The 21,852-nt window shown below is 41.1% G+C and overlaps 1 protein-coding gene across 6 annotated transcripts in view; it reads right to left on the bottom strand.

The window, feature by feature from the left end:
• Positions 1-21,852, bottom strand: part of PRLR (prolactin receptor) — a 151,051-nt gene that overhangs the window by 86,149 nt on the left and 43,050 nt on the right. For 2 of the 6 annotated variants that reach the window (XM_019737294.2, XM_019737297.2), the window contains exon 1: positions 21,603-21,724. The exons of the other annotated variants lie outside the window; for them this stretch is intronic. The gene's annotated coding sequence lies outside the window, so the exon portion shown is untranslated. Of the gene's footprint in view, positions 1-21,602; positions 21,725-21,852 lie in introns of those variants that run through there. 6 annotated transcript variants of the gene reach the window in all.

The following is a 21,852-nucleotide window of genomic DNA, read 5'->3' as shown; positions in this document are numbered from 1 at the left end:
AATTATGAGAGGGCTGCGAGCTTGGAGACCTGCGGTGTGGAAGGTCTTCCCTTTCCCCACTGCTCTCCTCTCATCCTGCGTCCTGCTCTCAACCACACAGGTCACATCCATGGCTTCTCTTTCCTCTGATGTCCAGGATGAGTTTGCCCCACGAGCCTTGAAGTTGAGGGAGGGAAGGAATGCAGTTGGGGTGTTTATCCCCTTGCTGCCTTGCTATGAGGTCTCCTTGGGCTGACTGAAAGTCACTGCTTCCCTCCAAGTGGCCCTTTCTAGCCAACTCTCTCTCTGGAGGTGAGGTATGACCATGCCCACCCTGCCCCTTCAGGGGTAGGGTGGTCCTGCAGTTGCTCACACCTTTGTGAAGTGTCATTGTCAAGCCCTTCTCAGATTGTCCTGTTTCCTGTAGGGACCCTGTGCTGTGGAGACAACACCAACCTCTCTCGTCACAGTTCCTACAGCGACGCTGTGAGGGTCTGCTCCTCACACCGATGGCTCCTGCTACTGCTGGGGAACAGTGCAGATTTGGTGTCTGCTTTTACTGCCAGATGTACTTTCTTTTCTAGAGTGGCTGATAGGACTTGATTTGTTCTGAGCAAAGCATTAATATTTTTATTTAAGCAGAAATGAGTTCTGGTTAAATAAATGGTTCTGTGGAAAATGTAATAAATTCATTCTGCTTTGTCCTTGTAGATAAGAAGAAAGTTTCTGATACTTGTGTATGAGGTTTAGAGTTTCTTTTCCTTCCTTCCTTCCTTCCTTCCTTCCTTCCTTCCTTCCTTCCTTCCTTCCTTCCTTCCTTCCTTCCTTCCTTCTTTCCCTCCTTCCCTCCCTACCACCCTTCTCTCTCTTCCTTTCTCTCTCTCTCTCTTTCTCTCACTCTCTTCCTCCCTCTTTTCTTTCTTTCCTCCCTCCCTTTCTTCTTTCTTTTTCTCATTTGTTTGTATGGTTTTTGTTTATTGTTGAGATTGTTCTTAAGAGGGTCTCTAGAAAAATAAGCCTTCCCGCCCTTTGCTCCCACACTTTTCTCCGCTTTTGTCTTTATTCTAACCTCCTACCCCTCTTCTCCCACTCCCTCCATCGCCTCTGTGGTTTAATTTATAAGGTCTTGATCCCTAGGGTCATCTTCATAGAGGTTGGCTGATGAAATTCATTACCTTTCAGAGGTGGGGTTCTTTTTATGAGAACCTCTTACAATCTAGAAATCCTTCGCTGACGGTGGGATGGCAGGCAGAGCGAGCAGGCACGAGATCCATTTAGCACCTGCTTTTCCTCTTCCTCAGCCCCGACCCTGTTCCCCAGGGAGAGCCATTCCAGCAAAAGAGGAAACCAAAGCATGTCTGGACGCTATTCAGCTCAGTTCTAAGGGATTTGGCAGATCATTTAGGAGCTAAGTGGCAAGACTGGCCTGAATTCTGTGGCCCTTTATTTAAGGAAAAAAATTGGGAAACAAAATGCGGAAACTTGGCCTCCTCAAAAGCCTCTGGCAAGAGTGACCTTCCAGTTCAGAAGTTAAATTCTTCCCAGTTTCTCTTTTGCTGTTGGCTACTGAAACTTTCCTGCCTCTTACCCCTTCAAAAGGACATGTCACATCCAATTGAAACACTACTTCAACATATTGTGAAAGAAAGAAATTATTATTAATATGCATTACTTTTAAGGGTAATTTTTAATTGTTCTTCATTTTCTATGTTGACAACATACCACTCTGGTTCCTTAATTTTCTGTGGTGAAAATGTGATTATTTGAAAAACCCCACAATTAAGTTGTTCATTCCTGTTGATGGGTAACTAAGTGTTTCTCCACATGTTTCTCCTAATAATGCTGTAAACATTCTCTAGCTGGATGCCAGGCACAAATGCAGAGACATTGTCATTTTGACCCAACCACCATCACCTCCTGTCTTCCACTTCATTTTCCAATAAACCCCTTTCCTCCGCTCCACATCCAAGTCACTCTGCTTGAGCTCCATGTCTTGGCCCCTGTTTTCTGATCAGGCCCTTGTTTCCATCACTTGTTTTCGGAACTGCCACGTTAACTTGAACCTTGGGAACTCTTCTGGGATGGGATTCTTGTCTTTGCCCTCCAACTTCAGACTGGAAATTACAGGTAAGAGCCTCCCCTGGAGCACCACAGAGCCTGTGGGACTTGTTCTCCCTGGATTAGATCCTTCCTGGATCCTGTTTGACTAGATTGCAAGCTCAGAGAGGCAAGACAACCTCTGACTTAGTCAAGGATGTATGCTCAGCTCAGGTGCACGACTTGGCACAGGGTATAATTTTAGATGGAATTTTAAAGTTATTTTGTGACTTAGCAAATAAATTTTCATTACTTTTTGATGTCAAATATTTTGTAGACATATCCTGATTAAAGACAGATAGGTGATGATAGATAGATAGATAGATAGATAGATAGATAGATAGATAGATAGATAGATAGATGTTAGATAGATCTGTGATAAGTCTAGTAGCTAGTGACTTATGTAGAGTATACATGTGATGCTTCAACCTGAAGGAGAAGCTGTTTAGCAAGGGGAAAAGGCCTTTTGTATGCTTTGCCTTCAGAGTTTCTGAGAACAAGTCTTCTAAGCATTAACATTTTAGAGGTTGTGCCATGACAATCTTTTCTACAAGTGATGCCGATCCTACTCTATGTGCTTTTCTCCTAGTATGAAGACAAGTCTCCTCAAACAAGACATTAGCTATTAGAAAGACTTCAAGAATTGCCGCTGCTTTCTTTGTCTGACAAGAGAATACATTTTCTCAAGGAGCATCCTTCCATACTCACTTTCTTTTGAAATATTACATGATCATTGCATACAAAGTAAGAGAATACTGAGAAACAAAAGGAAGAAAAAAGATTCATATCACCTTGAAATCCCATTAAACAGAGACAATTATTGTTAACACTTGGTAGCATATTCTTTGAGAATTTTTCCCATTGGGATAGATATTTGTTATATATTGTAATATATAAAGTATATTGTATATGTACGTATATATTACAAATACACACACACACATGATCCCCATGCACATCTGCTTGACTGTTTTCATAAACCTAGTCTCCATGTGTCTCTTATCACCTAGTTCTCTCCCAATCTTGACTTCTCCCAGTTACAAATTTTTTCATAGCTTTCCCCCAAAACAAGGACTAATTTTGCTACATACCAGTCTGTTTCAAAAACCCATCAATAATTCCCAATTTAACCTTTTACCTTTTTGATTTTTTAAATTAAGAAATAATTCACATACCATGAAATCGACCCTCTTAAAGTGTACAATTTAGTGGTTTTTTTGTATGTTCTCAAAGTCAAGCATTCATCACCATAATCAACTTCAGAACATTTTAATCACCACCACAAGTAAACCTGTAATATTAACAAATCACTTCTTATTCCTCCCTCCCCCTAGCCCCTGGCAACCACTAATCTACTTTTTGTCTCTATGTACTTACCTATTCTGGATGTTTTATAAAAATGGAATCATTAAATACATGGTCTTATGTGATTGGACACTTTCACTGTGCATGTTTTTGAGGTTCATCTACGTCATAGTACGTATCACTACTATGTAGGTATCATTCTTTATATGGCTTCATTCTTTATATTCCATTGTATGGATTATCACATTTTGTTTACCCATTTACCCATTGATGGACACTTGATTTGTTTACTCCTTTTGGACAGTGTGAATAGTGCTGCTATGAACATTCATATATACCAGTATTTGTTTGAGTATCTGTTTTCAATTTTGGGGAGTATATAAACTTACTATTGGAATTGCTGGGTCATATGGTACTTTTATGTTTAACTTTTTGACACTGCCCAGTTGTCTTCTGAAGTGGTTGTACCATTTTATATGTCCATCAGCAGAGTCTGAGGGTTCTAAATTCTTCACATACTCACCCACACTTGTTATTACCTGTCATTTTAATTATAGCCATCCTACTGGGTGTGAAGTAGTATCTCATTGTGGTTTTGATTTTTGTTTTTCTAGTGAGTAATGATTTTGAGCATCTTTTCATGTACTCAGTCGCCATTTGGATATCTTTTTTTGAGAAATGTCTATTCAGATTCTTTGTCTATTTTTTAATTGGGTTATTTGAGTTTATATTGTTCCAAGTTTAACCTTTTTCAATCCAGATTTCTGTCACTCGGTTGTAAACTAAGCCTTCAGGAAAGATGATATTAAGGAGCATTCCTACACTCAGATTTTCTTTGTCTTCACACTTGCCCTTAGGAGCCAAATGTACTTGGCTCTTATGTATCATAAACACCTATCAAGATTCGGCATCCATGCCATTAGTTGTGGTTTACATTATTCATAAGGCCTGAATGTAGTTGCGTGGCCTATGAAGGAACTCGCTTACAACCAGAATACACATTGTTAAAATCTGGCTGCATGCGCAAAATGCAAAATGTTCACTGTATGCCCTATAGGAAACATTATGGAGAAGGAGTGATTTAGTTATTGATGTTAGTTATTATACTGTCTGACTTCACATAAGTGTAATGGAGCAGATGAACTCTAGCAGTTTGCTCTATGGTGAATTTAGTGCAAGTCCCATTATCCTACTGAATTATTTTATAAATGGAAATGTGGTCTGATAAAAACGATTTTTATCTGTGATTATATTAAAACCACATTTTTAAACAGTGCCCCAAAGCTTTGTAGAAATATATTAAAAAAACCAAGTTATGTTTATGAAAAAAATTACAAAGTACTATTAATAATAACATATTGAGGTAGTGGTTGACATCATCAAAATGGCGGCATGAGGTGAGCCTCTGTAAAGCTCCCCTGGACTTTACAATTAATAAAACAACAATAACACCACAAAAGACTCCCTGAACAGCAGACAGGAAAGACGAAGAGGCCCACTACTGAATTCACCTAAAGGTGGGCGAATCACGCGAGTTGGGGGAGGAGGGAAAGGAGAAGTGCGGAGACGGAGCCACACAGGCGCAGGACGCAGCCCTAGCTCAGTGCTCCAAGCTCGCTGCTGCCCGGAACTACCGCAGCTGCGGAAGAGGGAAGAACTCGGACTGCTAGGGCTCCGCTTATGGCCCACAGGGCTGAGGGGGCAGCATATAACATGGCTGAACCCAACACTCACGGCAGAGACCTCAAAGAAAAGACCAAGGGAAGAAGGCTGAAAACGGTGGTTTAAGCCCTCACTGCCGAGCAGAGAACAGAAGCCTTAGGCACTGAGACTGGCCACCCCCTCCCCACCCTCCCAGAGCTCGCCCCGCCCCCACCTGCCTGGTGCTAGAAGCGGAACAGTAGCAGTGTCAGATCAAAAGAACAGAATATTTGCTGTTCTGAGAACTGTGGACCACAGACACAGATTCACAGCCCAACTAGTTCCGGCAAAGAGGAGGGAGCCGTGGAAGCAGGACCAGCTGTGGTGGTGGTCGCCGCCATTCTCTGGGCCATCTCTCACAACTCACCCCGCCCCTGGCCCCACCTATCTGGGCAGATTCCTGCAGGAGTAAACAGAACTGCTGAAACATACGGGCTCTGAATCTGGTACAGGAAGAGCTTTGGAACTTCAAAAGCTCTCTGCATACCCACCGGGACACTGCATCCTGTGACCCAGGTGAACTATTAACAGAGGAGAAGCCTGTCTCCCAGGGAATCCCCCCATTGGGTGAGAAGCTGGAATAGTGCAGAGAAAATATAGCACTACTATGTGAGAGAGAAAAAAAAAGGCTGCAGTCGGAGGGAAAAGAAAACATTCTACCAAAAAGTACTGGAAAACAAAAGAAAGACCTCTTCCTATGAACCTGTTGCAGAAGCCACTCCTGTAGATGTCTCGGAAGAGAAATAATAAATCAGTAATTGCCATGAATAACTAAGGCAACAAGACAGCTCAGAAAGAAAGTGAAAAGTCTCCAGAAAAGGAAATAAAAGATATGGGAATATGTGACTTAAATGACAGAGAATTCAAGATTGCAGTTCTGAAAAAACTCAACAAGATGCAAGAAAACACAGAAAGGCAGTTTAATGAACTCAGAAACACAATCACAGAACAACATGAGCATTTTATGAGAGAGATTGAAATTTTAAAAATTAATCAAATAGAATTTCTGGAGATTAAGAACTCAATAGAAGAAATTAAGAATGAAATAACCAGCTTAGGTAGTAGAGTTGACCAGATGGCGGAAAGAATCAGTGACATCAAACATAGAAACCTGGAAATTACACAGATGGAAGAAGAGACTTGAGGCTTAAAAGAAATGAAAGAACTCTACAGGAACTTTCTGACTCCATCAGAAAGAGCAATATAAGAGTAATGGGCATACCAGAAAGAGAAGAAAGAGAGAAGGGAACAGAGAATATATTCAAACAAATTGTTGATGAGAACTTCCCAAACTTGTGGACAGAACTGGATCCTCGAATCCAAGAAGCAAATAGAACACCTAATTACCTCAATCCCAACAGGCCTTCTCCAAGGCACATTGTATTGAAGCTGTCTAAAATCAACGACAAAGAAAGAATCCTCAAGGCAGCCAGGGAAAAGACGTCAGTAACGTACAAAGGAAAGCCCATTAGATCATCATCAGATTTTTCAGCAGAAACTCTACAAGCCAGGAGGGAGTGGAACCAGATATTCAAACTATTGAAAGAGAGAAATTATGAGCCAAGAATAATATATCCAGCAAAGATATCCTTTAGATATGAAGGAGGAATAAAGACCTTTCCAGACATACAGAAGCTGAGGGTATTTTATACTACACGACCCACACTACAAGAAATACTAAAGGAGGCTATTCGACCACCATCAACAGGGACAATTTGTGGCAACCAAAACATAAAAAGGGGGAGAGTAAAGGCCTGAACCAGAATATGGGAATGGAGAAAGTAAGCGTGCTGAAGAAAATGGAATACTCTAAATATCAAACTTTCTTTTACATAAACTTAAGGGTAACCACTTGAAAAAAATCCAGACCTGAAATATATACTGTAATAAAAGAAGAAACAGAGGGAAACATCATAGAATACCACCACACAGAAATAATAGACAACAACAAAAAGGCAAAGAAACAATGGAGAAACAGCCTTACCAGAAATCTAAAGATAGAATGGCAGGAAATCTTCACATATCAATAATCACCCTAAATGTAAATGGACTAAACTCACCAATAAAAGGGCACAGAGTAGCAGATAGGGTCAAAAAGAGAAACCCAACCATATGCTGTCTCCAAGAGACACATCTCAGCTACAAGGACAAGCATAGACTCAAAGTGAAAGGGTAGAAAGTGACACTCCATGCAAATGGTACCCAGAGAAAATCAGGTGTAGCCATAATGATATCAGATCAAACAGACTTCAGGATAAAAAAGATAACAAGAGACAAAGATGGACATTTCATAATGGTAAAGGGGACTATACAACAAGAAGACATAACAGTCATCAATATTTATGCCCTCAATCAGGGAGCACCGAAATATACCAAGCAACTACTAACAGAACTAAAGGGAGAAATTGACCAAAACACAATTATACTAGGGGACTTAAATACATCATTGACAGCTATGGATAGATCATCCAAACAGAAAATAAATAATGAAATAGCAGCCCTAAATGACACATTAGATGAAATGGACATAATTGACATATATAGAGCACTTCATCCTAAAACATCAGACTATACATTCTTTTCTAGTGTACATGGAACATTCTCAAGTATAGACCATATATTGGGACATAAAATCAGCCTCAGCAAATTTAAGAAGATTGAAATCATACCAAGCATATTCTCTGATCACAAGGATTTGAAATTGGATGTCAACTGCAAAAAGAAAGCAGGAAAAAACACAAATACATGAAAATTAAACAACATACTTTTAAAGAATGACTGTTCTTTAAAAGAAATTAGAGGAGAGATCAAAAGATACATAGAAACAAATGACAATGAAAATACGTCCTACCAAAATTTGGGGGATGCAGCGAAAGCAGTTTTAAGTGGGACATTTATATCATTACAGGCCTATCCCAAGAAACAAGAAAAATTCCAAATAAATAACCTCATGTTACACCTTAAAGAACTAGAAAAAGAAGAACAAGTGAAACCCAAGGTCAGCAGAAGAAAGGAAATTACAAAAATCAGAGCAGAACTAAATGAAATAGAGAACAAAAAGACAATAGAAAAAATTAATGTGACAAAGAACTGGTTCTTTGAAAAGATTAACAAAATTGACATACCCTTGGCTAGACTCACTAAGATGAAAAAAGAGAAGACACTAATTAACAAAATCAGAAATGAAAAAGGGGAAGTTATCACGGACACCACAGAAATACAAAGGATCATCCAAGAATACTATGAAGGACTATATGCCACCAAATTCAATAACCTAGAAGAAATGGACAAGTTCTTAGAAACATATAGCCTTCCAAGGCTGAACCATGAAGAACTGGAAAATCTAAACAGACCGATCACCAGTAACGAAATTGAATCAGTCATCCAAAACCTTCCCAAAAGCAAAAGTCCGGGACCAGATGGCTTCATTAGTGAATTCTACCAAACCTTCAAAGAGGATCTAATACCAATCCTGCTCAAACTCTTCCAAAAAATTGAAGAAGAGAGAGTACTCCCTAACTCATTTTATGAGGCCAACATTAGCCTGATACCAAAACCTGGTAAGGACAACACAAAAAAAGAAAACTACAGACCAATATCTCTGATGAATACAGATGCAAAAATCCTAAACAAAATTCTAGGAAATCGAATACAACAATGCATTAAAAAGATTATTCATCATGACCAAGTGGGGTTCATCCATGGGGCACAAGGATGGTTCAACATCCACAAATCCATCAATGTGATACATCACATAAACAAAATAAAGGACAAAAATCATATGATTATATCAATTGATGCAGAAAAAGCATTTGACAAGATACAACATCCATTTATGATTAAAACACTTAATAAAATAGGTATAGAAGGAAAATACCTTAACATAATAAAGGCCATATATGACAAGCCCTCTGCTAATCTCATAATTAATGGTGAAAAACTGAAGCCCTTTGCTCTACGTTCAGGAACACGACAGGGCTGTCCCCTATCACCTCTGCTTTTCAACATAGTGTTGGAAGTCCTTGCCAGAGCAATCAGGCAAGAGAAAGAAATAAAAGGCATCCAAATTGGGAATGAAGAAGTTAAATTATCACTCTTTGCAGATGACATGATGCTATATATAGAAAACCCTAAAGACTCCACCAAAAAGCTATTAGAAACAATCAACGAATACAGTAAAGTTGCTGGCTACAAAATCAACGCACAAAAGTCCATTGCATTCCTATATACTAACAATGAAATCTCAGAAAAAGAAATACAAAAAACAATTCCTTTTGCAATTGCAGCAAAAAAATAAAATACCTAGGAATAAACTTAACCAAGGATGTGAAGGACCTATATGCTGAAAACTATAAGACATTTTTGAAAGAAATTGAAGAAGACACAAAGAAATGGAAAGACATTCCGTGCTCATGGATTGGAAGAATCAACATAGTTAAAATGGCCATATTACCCAAAGCAATATACAGATTTAATGCAATCCCCATCAAAATCCCAATGGCATTTTTTAAAGAAATAGAACAAAAAATCATCAGATTTGTTTGGAACCACAAAAGATCCCTAATAGCCAAAGCAATCTTAAGAAAAAAGAACTTTACTGGAGGTATCACACTCCCTGACTTTGGCTTGTACTACAGGGCTACAATAATCAAAACAGCATAGTATTGGCAGAAAAACAGACACATAGACCAATGGAATAGAATTGAGAACCCAGAAATAAAATGACATAAATATAGACCGACCATTTTTGACAAAGAAGCTAAAAACATACAATGGAGGAAAGACAACCTCTTCAATAAATGGTGCTGGGAGAATTGGATAGCCACGTGCAAAAGAATGAAACTGGACTGCTATCTGTCACCATGTACCAAAACTAATTCAAAATGGATCAAAGACTTAAGCATAAGACCTGACACAGTAAACTGCATAGAAGAAAACATAGGTAGTAAACTTATGGACCTTGGGTTCAAAGAGCATTTTATGAATTTGACTCCAAAGGCAATGGAAGTAAAAGCTAAAATAAACGAATGGGACTATATGAAACTTAAAAGCTTCTGCACAGCAAAAGAAACCATTGACAAAATAAAGAGGCAACCAACTGAATGGGAGAAGATTTTTGCAAACAGTGCCTCAGATAAGGGGCTAATATCCAAAATATACAAGGAACTCACGAAACTCAACAACCCAAAAAACAAACAACCCAATTGAAAAATGGGCAGAGGACCTGAAGAGACATTTCTCCAAAGAGGACATACAAATGGCAAATAGACATATGAAAAAATGCTCAACATCACTAATCATCAGAGAAATGCAAATCAAAACCACAATGAGATATCACCTCACCCCAGTCAGAATGGCTATCATCAACAAGACAAATAGTAACAAGTGTTGGAGAGGCTGTGGAGAAAAAGGAACCCTCATACACTGTTGGTGGGAATGCAGACTGGTGCAGCCGTTATGGAAGGCAGTGTGGAGGTTCCTCAAAAAATTACGAATAGAATTACCATATGACCCAGCAATCCCTCTCCTGGGTATCTACCCAAAAAATCTGAAAACATTTATACATAAAGACACGTGTGCTCCAATGTTCATTGCAGCTTTGTTTACAGTGGCCAAGACATGGAAACAACCAAAATGTCCTTCGATAGATGAATGGATAAAGAAGTTGTGGTATATATACACAATGGAATACTATTCGGCAGTAAGAAAAGATGATATAGGAACATTTGTGACAACATGGATGGATCTTGAGAGTGTAATGCTGAGCGAAATAAGTCAGACAGAAAAAGCAGAGAACCATGTGATTTCACTGATATGTGGTATATAAACCAAAAACAACAAAAGAACAAGACAAACAAATGAGAAACAAAAACTCATAGACACAGACAATAGTTTAGTGGTTACCAGAGGGTAAGGGGGGGGTCGGGTAGGAGATGAGGGTAAAGGGGGATCAAATATATGGTTATGGAAGGAGAACTGACCCTGGTTGGTGAATACACAATGGGATTTATAGATGATGTAATACAGAATTGTACACCTGAAATCTATGTAATTTCACTAACAATAAATTAAAAAAATATATAACATAGTGATTAAATAAAATTAAACAATAAAAATGCTAATATAATTCAGCCCTGGAAATTCTGACTGTGTATATATACTCATATCTCACTTTTATTAAAGTTTTGAGCTAGGAGTTCTTAAAGTATGTACAACCTGGCTAAAGCTTTCAGCATTAATGAACCATATTCTAGCAATGATGTCATAGAAATTTCTGGGACCTTTGCAATGACTTTTTAACCTTCCCTAATTTTAATTCCTTTGCTAGTTTTCACTTTGTCCTCAGGAGAAAGGTCTCAAGACTCTTCACACCTAATAAATTCTATTCCTCACAGCTCACCTCCTCACAGCTCATCAATCCCAACCAGCCCCCTCTCACCATCTACTATTCAGGCTGGTGTCAAAAGCTCTCCTCTGACCACATGAATGGTGTCTCTGTACCTTTGCACCACTAGTGACCACACAGTATCTAGCACATCGTGAGGGATCTGCAAATGTTTGCTGAGAAAATGGAAAGATATATTAGCCATGCTAATCCTTGCTTCCTATCTTGGCTCCTCTGTTCATCCATGTCTGTTAAAATTTTGCCCATCCTTTAATATTTACTTTCTCTATGCAGCTTTAACTGTGTACAATATTTTACTGATAGCTAGTTAGGTCAAGTGAATAAGACAGATGTGGTAATAGCAGAGATATGGATCTTGCTCTCATGAAGCTTCTAGTCCAGTGTGGTAGGACAACACGCAAAAGAGCAGACAAATAGCTATCAATCACTGTAAGTGTTTGTGGAAGCCTGAGTGGATCACACAGTGACTTTATATGGCACTCCTCTATGCTCCTTATTTTGACATTTACTGCAGAACATTCTGTGCAGTTATTAATTTTTTTAATGAAAGTATGTATCTCCTACCTCCTCAATTGAAGATTGGAAGTGTTTTTGAGAGCAGTGGCATATAGTAGACATTTAAAATATAACTTTGATTCGTATGTCCTCGGGCAAAAGTAATGAGCAGCACATTCAGTTCAGTCCTAAATTGTCCAATTCTCAAGGCTCCACAGCAGTGAAAACTTGCCTAATAGTTCACTGGGATATATAATTAAATGTCCAACAACCAGCTAACCTCTGCTGACAATATTTACATTGGAATTCCACTGGCCATTCTGTGTATTTAATCAAGGGTGATCTCATTAGGAGCTAAAATTTATCAGTCATGCTTAATTATCTGGCATTGTTGTATATTAATTAGCCAGGCATTGGAGTCTAGCTATTAATTAGGCTAATAGAAGCGTGAGCCATACCATCCAGCTGGTGAAGTAACAGTGAGAGAAAAAATCATTTGGCACCGTTAATTTCAGTAAGATTGTGGGAGAGATGTGCTGTGTGCTTATATTAATTTTGAATTATTTCATGTAATCATTAAGTTCAGAAGCATTTCTTGGCAGATGCCTATTAAGTGAGAGATGCCACTCAGACTGTGTTATTCTTCTAAAAGAGTCCTTTCTCCTCTCTTAATGAATTTAATAACACCAATTTGCAGTATTCAATTCTCATAACATCAGTACTCATTTCCAGATTAAGGGCAATTCTTTGTGAAGTAAGGAATAAAGTGGAGGATAAAATAATTCAACCCAGTAAATTCCTCTTTTTATGATTAAGGGGAAGAGATCCTAAAGCCTTCTTAAGCAGAAAGGCTCTTAGGGAAAGAGGTCTGTGGCAACTACATACCATGTTTCCCCAAAAATAAGACCTAGCTGGACAATCAGCTGTAATGCGTCTTTTGGAGCAAAAGTTTATATAAGACCTGGTCTTATATTATATTATGCTAGATAAGACCCGGTCTTATAGTAAAATAAGACCGGGACTTATGTTAATTTTTGCTCCAAAAGGCTGATTGTCCGGCTAGGTCTTATTCTTGGGGAAACATGGTAGTCTCTGCACATGCAAATAGGAGGTAGACGTTGGCTGTGTTGCTTTCTTCCTTTGTCCTCACACACATAAATGTTACCCCAGATCTTCTTTCTGGAGATGTTTCATGGAGCCTGAAAACTGTTTTAAGGTCTTCAACTGTTGTGAGGTACAGTTGATAATATCACACATGGTTGAGAGTGGACTTTGAAGATGTCACACTACTTCTGACCCATGGTCTACCATCACCCACTGAATTTTTTGATGATATCTTTCTACCCGGAAGAACCCAACATACTGGTTCATGATCTCATTCCAAGCGGTTTTGTGAGCATTCTTTACACATCAGTATGTAGAATCTTTGAGATAAACAAAGGCTTTGTGAAGAAAATTTTGCTGAATTTAACCATCTGTATATGTGCTAGGTCAAATAAAGCACAACTCATAACTGTTGACCTAAAGAAACTGGGGCATCGATTCTGCCTGAGTCTAAGTCTCACAGTTAGTTGACCAAACAGTGCCTCTTCAAGTTAAATGTTATTGTTGCCAGAAATATCTTTCCCTCCGTAAATTTATGTAATGTTCTACATAGTTCGTAGATTTCCATGCAGATAGATTTTATTGCTAGTGTCATGAACAATAAAGGAAAGAGAAAGAAATAACGAAGAACAAGGTAATCAGAAAACTTCCATTTCACACTTGATTCTAGCTCTTCTTTCATTCCCACTCAAAATTTGAGGATAGGTATGAATATACCAGTTGGAAGAGTCCTACGACTCGGATGATTAGCGCCTATTACCGAGGCTCTGAATTGTGCCCTAGAGCACACTAATGAAACAAAATAGTTCTTAGCAGTTTTTAATAATGCTGGTTTTCTGGATAATCCAAAGAGAAAAGAACCAATTTAAATGCCTGTTCTTGGCATGATCCAGTTTCCAAAGAGACCATCCAGAGTCCTCTGCGGTCTTGCTGCTGTATTTATTGGGCTTGTGAAAAATAAGCTGATCCTGTCATACCCAATTGATCATTTAGTGTTAGGACAGAGCTGCCTTATTTCACACAGAAAAAACAGTTGTAATTCCCAGGACTGGAAAACACTTTGCTTAACAGCAGGAGCCCTCTGCTGTTTCCCCGGTGTCTATTTCATTTGGACAAATGAGCAGGCAGAAACTCAAGAACTGCTCATGTATTGTGTCTATCTGTCAGGTCAACCTTGCCTGCACCTTACCTCCTTTCCTACAGGGCATAGTTCTACATGGCCAAAGTAGGAACTCAATGAGGCTGTAGGTGAGATTGGGTAGCAGGACTCTAAGCACTTTGCACATATTTATTCAATCTTCCAAATAACACAATTATTCTTGAGGGTATTTTATGAGGTAAGTCATCTGACTGTTACTGTTCAGTTTAGCATAGAGCCACACATGTTATAAATGCTCAGCGAGCAAATGTAAGAACTATTACTAATTCAGAATGGATGATATTCTGGCATGATTTAGGCCAAAGTCCACCTCTGTAGTATATCAAACAAGAAAAGTTTTGTTCTGCATAAAAAATTTTCAGGGAACTGTTTGAAGGACTTTAGAGAAACAACTGTTTAAGACATTATCAAGCACCTTAGGCTTTCAGATCCCTTTGGGCAGGAAATGAACTGACCTATGAGTCATTAGTCTCACTCTTTAGGCTTGGATCTTCTTTCAATTTCAGAGGCCTCATTGATACAATAAGAAAGGACAAAATGAATTTCCACATCCCTTCCAACCTAAATTCCAGCATGTGTTAATTTCATGGTGTCTGTATGTAGCTGGTAAATCCAACCTCCTAAGAGTTTACCATCATTTAGAGGTATTTTGTACCATGAATGGAGTTCCCTTTAAATACTCCCCAAGTCAGGCCAGACTACCCATGTCCTTCTAAGGTAGTGTGTTTTTATTCTCCCCAAACACCTGTGTGGTTGAGACATCAAATAGGAAAGTTTACTTTCCTAGAAAAACCTTCCCAGTGAGTGCCCTGAGGGTTGAAACTTGGGTCTCTTCTAACTGAAATTATAGGCCCAGTGTTTGTCTGTTTCTCTGTCCGGGGCCCCATGGAGGAATGAAACGGGCAAAGTCCTCATGGAAACGTGCTTCTAGGAAACACACGAGCTCTGTAGAAAGGTCTAGTCCTGGCTCACTGTGATTTGTTCAGTTGCTAATAATTAACTCTGAAACTTGTAGCAGAGGCAGTCACACTTGTGGAAGGCAGAAATTCTATGTCTACAAATACACTGCTGAGAACTAGAGGTGGAGGCTAATCCAGGAACAAGAGCAGGTGTCTCCCTTTGACCAGGTTTCCTAGTGGCTCTAAGACTAGCCTGTTGATTCCTTGTGGTGAGAGACTGACTGGCTGGAGCAAGAGGGGACTTGGGATTCTATTTTGCTGCATCTGTTTCTTTTCAGAATACTCAGAGCAGGATGAACGTTTTCCCAACCACATTAGTGCGTTATATTTCTACTAGTTGGTGCTGGTGTAATGAGTACAAATAACCTCACCTTGTGGTTCTCCCCAGCATGACATTGACCTGATTGATGTTCATCGAGATTTGCTATGATGCTGGCTAGTGCAGCCTGACATCTTACCTAGGACTTACTCTAGCCTCACCCTGGAGAGATCTTAGAGGATGTCTCTTTTTCACCTAGAGGAGGCCTTGATGCCTCAATTGAGGCCTCAGTTTACCCAGGAAGCAGCTCTCCCTCTCCTAAGAACCTGAGAGGTGTTGTTGCCACCTGGGACGCCTGTGTTCTGGTTGTTCTAGTGTCCTTTAAGTGAGGGGTGATGGGATGAGGAAGAGGGCAGGAGGGCCAGTATGAAAATCTCACTGTAGATCAGAGAGGCAGGGGCTGTCTCACCTACCCTAGAGTGTAGCTCACTAACTCGTTTTGCTTTACCTTTGATTAAACAGATTATTTCTAATGTCAGATACTCAAAATCTCACTTATCTATTAAAAACTAGTTCACACTACGAAGATGAATGCCACTTGTCTGCAGCTATTTAGAGTACGTATCCTTGCTTGCTTGTTCACCCTTGTGATGGATGGATCAGTCTGTTCTTGAGAATCAACCCCCTTGCTCATGTTGAGGTCGATGCCAGCTTAAAATGGAGCACCCAAGGGGGCATGTGGCTGGAATTTTCTGAGGGTCATCAGAGGCAGCTGGTGTGTAGCAGAAAGAACACCAAAGCAGTAGTAAAAGTCTTAGCTCTTTTACTCAATAGCTGGGGATCTTGGGCAAGCCGGTTCCCTGCTCTGTATAAAATGCATTTAAGAGTATCTACTTCAGAAAGTGGATCTTATGAGTGGTAAACATAAGTACTCTGACACTATTAACAGAAAAGGTATCACTGTTGTTAATATAATATGTCCCCTCATTAACTCGATGGCTGGGAGCAGGTCACCTAACTTCTCGGCTCAGGTTCCTTATCTACCAAATGGTTTGGAGTGGATTCCTAAGATCCCTTTTAGCATCAAGAGTGCATAACTTCCAGACTCTAAACCCCTCAAAAAATGGCTGAGGAAATTGAGCCCCAAAAGTTCCCATCATTTTGGGGCAGCAGAATCAAGTCAGGCATCTTCCCTCCCAGTCCAGGGTTTTCCTACAGGAACACAGGAAGCCCTCCTGTTTACCTGGTGAAAGCAGTCACGGGAATTAGATGCCAAGAGGCATGAGGTAAACTTGCCTTGGCCTCAGAGGTCAGAGAGTTGATCTTCCCAAGATAAGGGTTAAAGGTTGTTATAGTAAGTCCATCCCCTCCAAACCACTCTGTGGACAACCATCTTTCTGATACCTTCCTCAACGGAAACTATATATCCCTAATCATTTTTTCCTTAGCAGCTCAGCTTGACTTTGGCCTATGGTGTCAGTTATCCCCTCTCCCAGGCACATGCTGTCTCCTTCATCCCCTCCCTCCGGGCAGCCCCTGAGAGCTATAGAGGAGTTTGCTAAGAAGCAGAACCTTGCAGGACGCAGAAAGCTCAACAAAGAGGCCACAGGGCCTTCCAGACCCAGCTCTGGTTAATTTCAGCAGCTTGCCCTCTGATAGTTTCTCTTATTCTCCTTGACCTGGAATTCATTTGGGGCCACCTGCTTTGTTTAGCCACCCACACCAAAGGTCAACACACCTTATTTATTTTTTTAAAGGGCTGATTCAAAGTGAACAGAGATGAGCAAACACTTTTATTCACGTCAGCTGCTCCCCCGGGAACACAGGGACAACTCATCTAGGACATGCCTTAGTAAGCTTTATTTCCAAGGCCCATGTGGGAGAGCCACTGGCCGTGGAAAGCTTGCTTCTGTGGGTTCCTCAGGAAGACAGAAGATGGTGACTGATGCCGCATGCTAACAAATGGCAGGCAGTTTGTTCCAGAATCTGTCTTCTTAACTACAGTAATACTACAGGTATTTGCCCATCCCTAGGTTCAGGGACCCAGCTGCCTGGCACATCTTCATAGCCTCTGTGGGAAGGATGTCTCCTCTTTGATTATAAGCAGAGAGATAATTGTTCTAGCACAGGGTGGCAGAATAAGACGGGCTAGACTATGGCCTCACTAGGGAAAGATCGTGGACCACTAAGGATTTCATTTATTCCTTTCTCTTTACTACAGGACGATGCCCAAATTAAGCTTTGTTTCAAACCAAAAGCATTCAACTGTTTAGACAAAACAGAATTCTTTTTCAATTCTGTAGATAAGAAGACAGATTCTGGAACAAATTGTCTCAGCCTTCTCACTGGCCTCAAAGTCCATCCTGAGTTGGTTCTGCCTTCCTATCTCAGGTCTCACCTCTCCCCAGGCTGAACAGTCAGGGTTCTGGCCATGTTATACCCTCGTTTCCCAATTACTGCCCCTTCTTCTCAGTGCCTTAGCTCTATATTTGCTCCTTCTGTTTGGAACATGCTATCTAGTATCTTCCTCCCAACTTCACCTTCAAGACTCATTCTGGCATCAAGTCTTTACAAATTCTTCCCAGCCCAGCCCATTTGGATTCCAGGCCTTCTCATGTAGACCCACTGCCCTAGTGTCTTTCAGAACCAAATACTTCATCATGTTTGTTTTCACCATTATGGGTCCATGTGTCCGTGTCACCCACAAGCTTCTTGGGGACAAGGACTACATGTCACCTATTTAAGTGTTGTTATAGCCTACCCTCTAATTGGTGTTCAATCAACATTTGTTGAGAGAACACATGAATAAATAAATGACCCATAGTTTAATATTATGAATAGTGACGGCATGGCTCTGGGCTCTGTCGTGAGTGTCCCTGGAAACTCAAGACTCCTTGTGAAAGAGCTAGTGCCAACCTGTGCCTACCATTCTCAGCTGTGTGGCCTCCTCTCTCTCCCACCTCCTGGTTTCCTTGCCGAGGTTTTGCCTTTGTTATAAGTGGATGGTTAAAGATGCTCCAATGTCTGTGACTGAGACACATAGGGTGGGGCGGGGGAAGAAAGGGTGTAGACTCAAATAGAAGGAGGTAGGTCTAGGGAGTGTTCTGGAAAGCTAGGGAGAAAAACTGTGAATGGGAGAAGCAAGAGGGAAAGGATTTGTCGTAGCACTGTCTTCTTTTTCTCTCTACTATTACCACATGTTGGCCTTTGCCCTGCATGAAGTCCCCACATGAAGGCAAATGCAAATAAGCAAGATAAGGTGAAAATTGAGCTAGTGAGCCCCAGATAGCAGATGCCCAAAGAAAACGTTGTGGTGAGACACAGACATGCTCTCATGGAAACTTTTGGGTATAGAAAGCTTAGGGGTAGTTCTCTGGGTACCCATAGGTGTAAGAAATGCCCCCGACACTGGCCAGGCACAGCAAAAGCGGCCATGGGCTGATGTGTTAGGAGAGGCCAGCTGTCCCCAAGGCTGATTCTATGCTGTGATTTCAGCCTAACTCTCCCTTGTTTGCATTTCTGGTGACATGGAGGTGTTTGGGCTACTTTTGTGCCCCTGTGGTTTAAGGAACTCTGAGGCTGGCACCTTGGGAATACTCAGAATCAACACTGGGCCATTCTATCCACAGATGTGTCCTTCACGGATTGCCCTTCAGGGGGTTTCAAGGTGGGAAGGCAGCTCTTCCTTGCCCCACCCAATGCCCCCCCCACACACACCCTCTCTGTTTAATGAACTGTCCACAGTGGCCCTTGACTCCCGAGTTATGTAACAGTCAGGACAAGGAGTGAAATGGGTGTCTCTGGGGGGCCTCACTGTTCAAATCAGCCTTGGGCCAAGCAGCCTCCACATTCTTTCTCTGAGATAAGAAGGTCTCAAGATCTCTCTACCCTCATGCTGATTGTGTAAATCATGTCAGCACAAGCATGGGTGGGATGGGAACAGATCTCAAGCAAAATACCCCCATCGACTTACTGGGCTCATTGTACCGAGAGAAAGTGATGTGGGTAAAGGAATGCCAGTGTCATGCCTTGGAGAGAACCTGATTTTAAGCAGTGACATTGCTCAAGGTGCAGATCTGAGCAATCAGCTCTTTTGCCTGGAGGAGGACCATCCAGCCAGTGAATTCTAACTATTCTAACTGGTGAATTTCTTTGATGCTGTAGTTTTTGAGCTGACTTACCAGCTCGTCTGAAGAGCGATCCCCCTTCCACCCAGATTGTTTGCTGGGCTCCAACAGCTCCCACAAGTGGACTGTCACTGTTGTGGCACAGCGACAAGCCACTGTGAGCATGTGGTAGGCACAGCTCATCTTCCTCTCATAGCTGTTTCTTAACACCCAGGTCACCCTGCTGGCTCTCCCTGTTCTGCAGAAGTTGTGTGGGTAATTCTGGTGCCTTGGCATTAGGTTGAAGGAGTGCATGGATAACCAGCTTCTAGCCTGTGGTGAAAATGCCTTTTTACCTGGTATATTGGTTGATTGGACTCCCCCCTAGTTTTCCTGCTTCCCTAAAAGTTGTCTCTGGTTCTGTCCACATAATATGTCACAAGGCAAGGTGCAGATGACAGCAAGACATATGCCTTCTTGGTTGAGGAGGTGAGCATATCATGCAAGCTTTTACCCTCCCTGTGGCATGGAGGGTCTCAGCCCAGCAAGCAGCTGGGACCTGCCTGAGATGCCTGGCCACCTCAGGTGCTTCAGATCTGGAATCTGGGTGAACTTGCTCTTTAGAAAAGGTTTGGAGGTTTAGCTGGCTCAACAAATATTTATTAGATAACTGTAATGTGTTGGACTCTCAGGGTGACAATGACATATTGCTGCCCTAATGAAGTTTCTATCAGAGTAGGGAAGACCTGGGGGAAATAGGTGACGAGCTGGCCTCTCCCACTGGGCATTGCTCTCAAGAGCCCTCCTTAGGCCAATTCAGGCCTCTGTACCGACCTTTGTTTTCCCACTTATCCAAACCTTCCTCTTTCTTGCTTCTGTCACCTCTTATGGCCCTTGCTGCTTTCTCTTCATCTATCCTTTCTATTGTTTCTGCATTTTATCTCACTGAGAAATCTGCCCAAATGGATTAACAAACTGTGATATGTCCATACAATGGGGTATGAGTCAGTGCTAAAAAGAAATGAACTATAAAGCTATGAAAAAATATGGAGGAAACTTACCAGCAGGTAACTAAGTGAAAGAAGCCAATTTGAAAAGGCTACACAGTGTATAATTCCAATTATATGATATTGTGGAAAAGGCAAAAGTATAGAGACAGTGAAAAGATGAGAGGTTGGCAGGGGTTTTGAGGAAATGCATGAGGGATGACTAAGTGAAACACAGGGCAGTTTTAAGGCAGTGAAACTATTCTGTATGATACTGTAATGGTGGCTACATGACATTTTGCATTGTCAAAACTCACTGGATGTTACAACACAAAGAGTGAACTATATGTAAACTATGGACTCAAGTAAATACTAATGTACCCATATTGCTTCATCATTGTAATAAATGAACCACACTCATGCGAGATGATAATATTATATAGAGGAATCTGTGGAGAGGAGTGGGGAGACATGGGAACTCTCTGTGCAATTTCTCTGTAAACCTAAGAATGCTCTGAAAAATGAAGTCTGTTAAAATTAAAACAAACAAACAAAAACCTCAGCCTTCATCCCTCAGACTCCACCCTTTCCTGGAGCATGGGCTCCAGTGGATCTTCACAGGCGTCTGGCTGGCCTCCCTTTGCCTTTCTGCCTTCCAGTGAGATGTGGAGATGTTCCCAACTTCACACCAACACAATACATCCTTGACTCCAGCATCCCTGTTCCCACAGTGACTGGTCTTTCATGGGACCATGCTGCTGTCTTATCACACTGGCCTTTTGATCTTAACTCCATGCTAGGTCCACGCTTTCTCCCTGGAACACCCAGGGTCGAGTGTGGGCCTTCCTGTTGGTCTTTATGTTAACACGCCATCTCCTTGCCTGTCTCTTATTAAAACACAGACCTCTCCATAAGACCTTTGTGCAACCATTGATATAGCTTAATCATACTCCCCACTCCCTACCCATTCCCAGATCCAGAAGAGAAAGGTGAAAGGAAGGAATCAAAGCTGATGAAGAAAAGTGAAAGTCACCAAAGTCCCTCACCTGTGGTCTTCCTGCTGTCTGTCGTCCCACTCATACTGCTGGCTGGCACCTGCCACATCTTTGTTATGAATCTTAGAGGCACATGGCCTGAGATCACATCTTCCTCTACATTTCTACACTGACCAGGAGAATGTTGGGACTCTAACCAGTCATCTTTTTACAACCTGGGAAAAGTACAACCCACTGTTAATAATTTATCTGTATATAAAGCAGGGAGACTTGCTATCATTGTTCAGTTATGGGGCTAGAG

The sequence above is a fragment of the Rhinolophus sinicus genome, linkage group LG03 (assembly GCF_036562045.2).
Source record: "Rhinolophus sinicus isolate RSC01 linkage group LG03, ASM3656204v1, whole genome shotgun sequence".
NCBI classification, from domain to species: Eukaryota; Metazoa; Chordata; class Mammalia; order Chiroptera; family Rhinolophidae; genus Rhinolophus; species Rhinolophus sinicus.
This window is presented reverse-complemented; position numbering and strand designations above follow the sequence as displayed.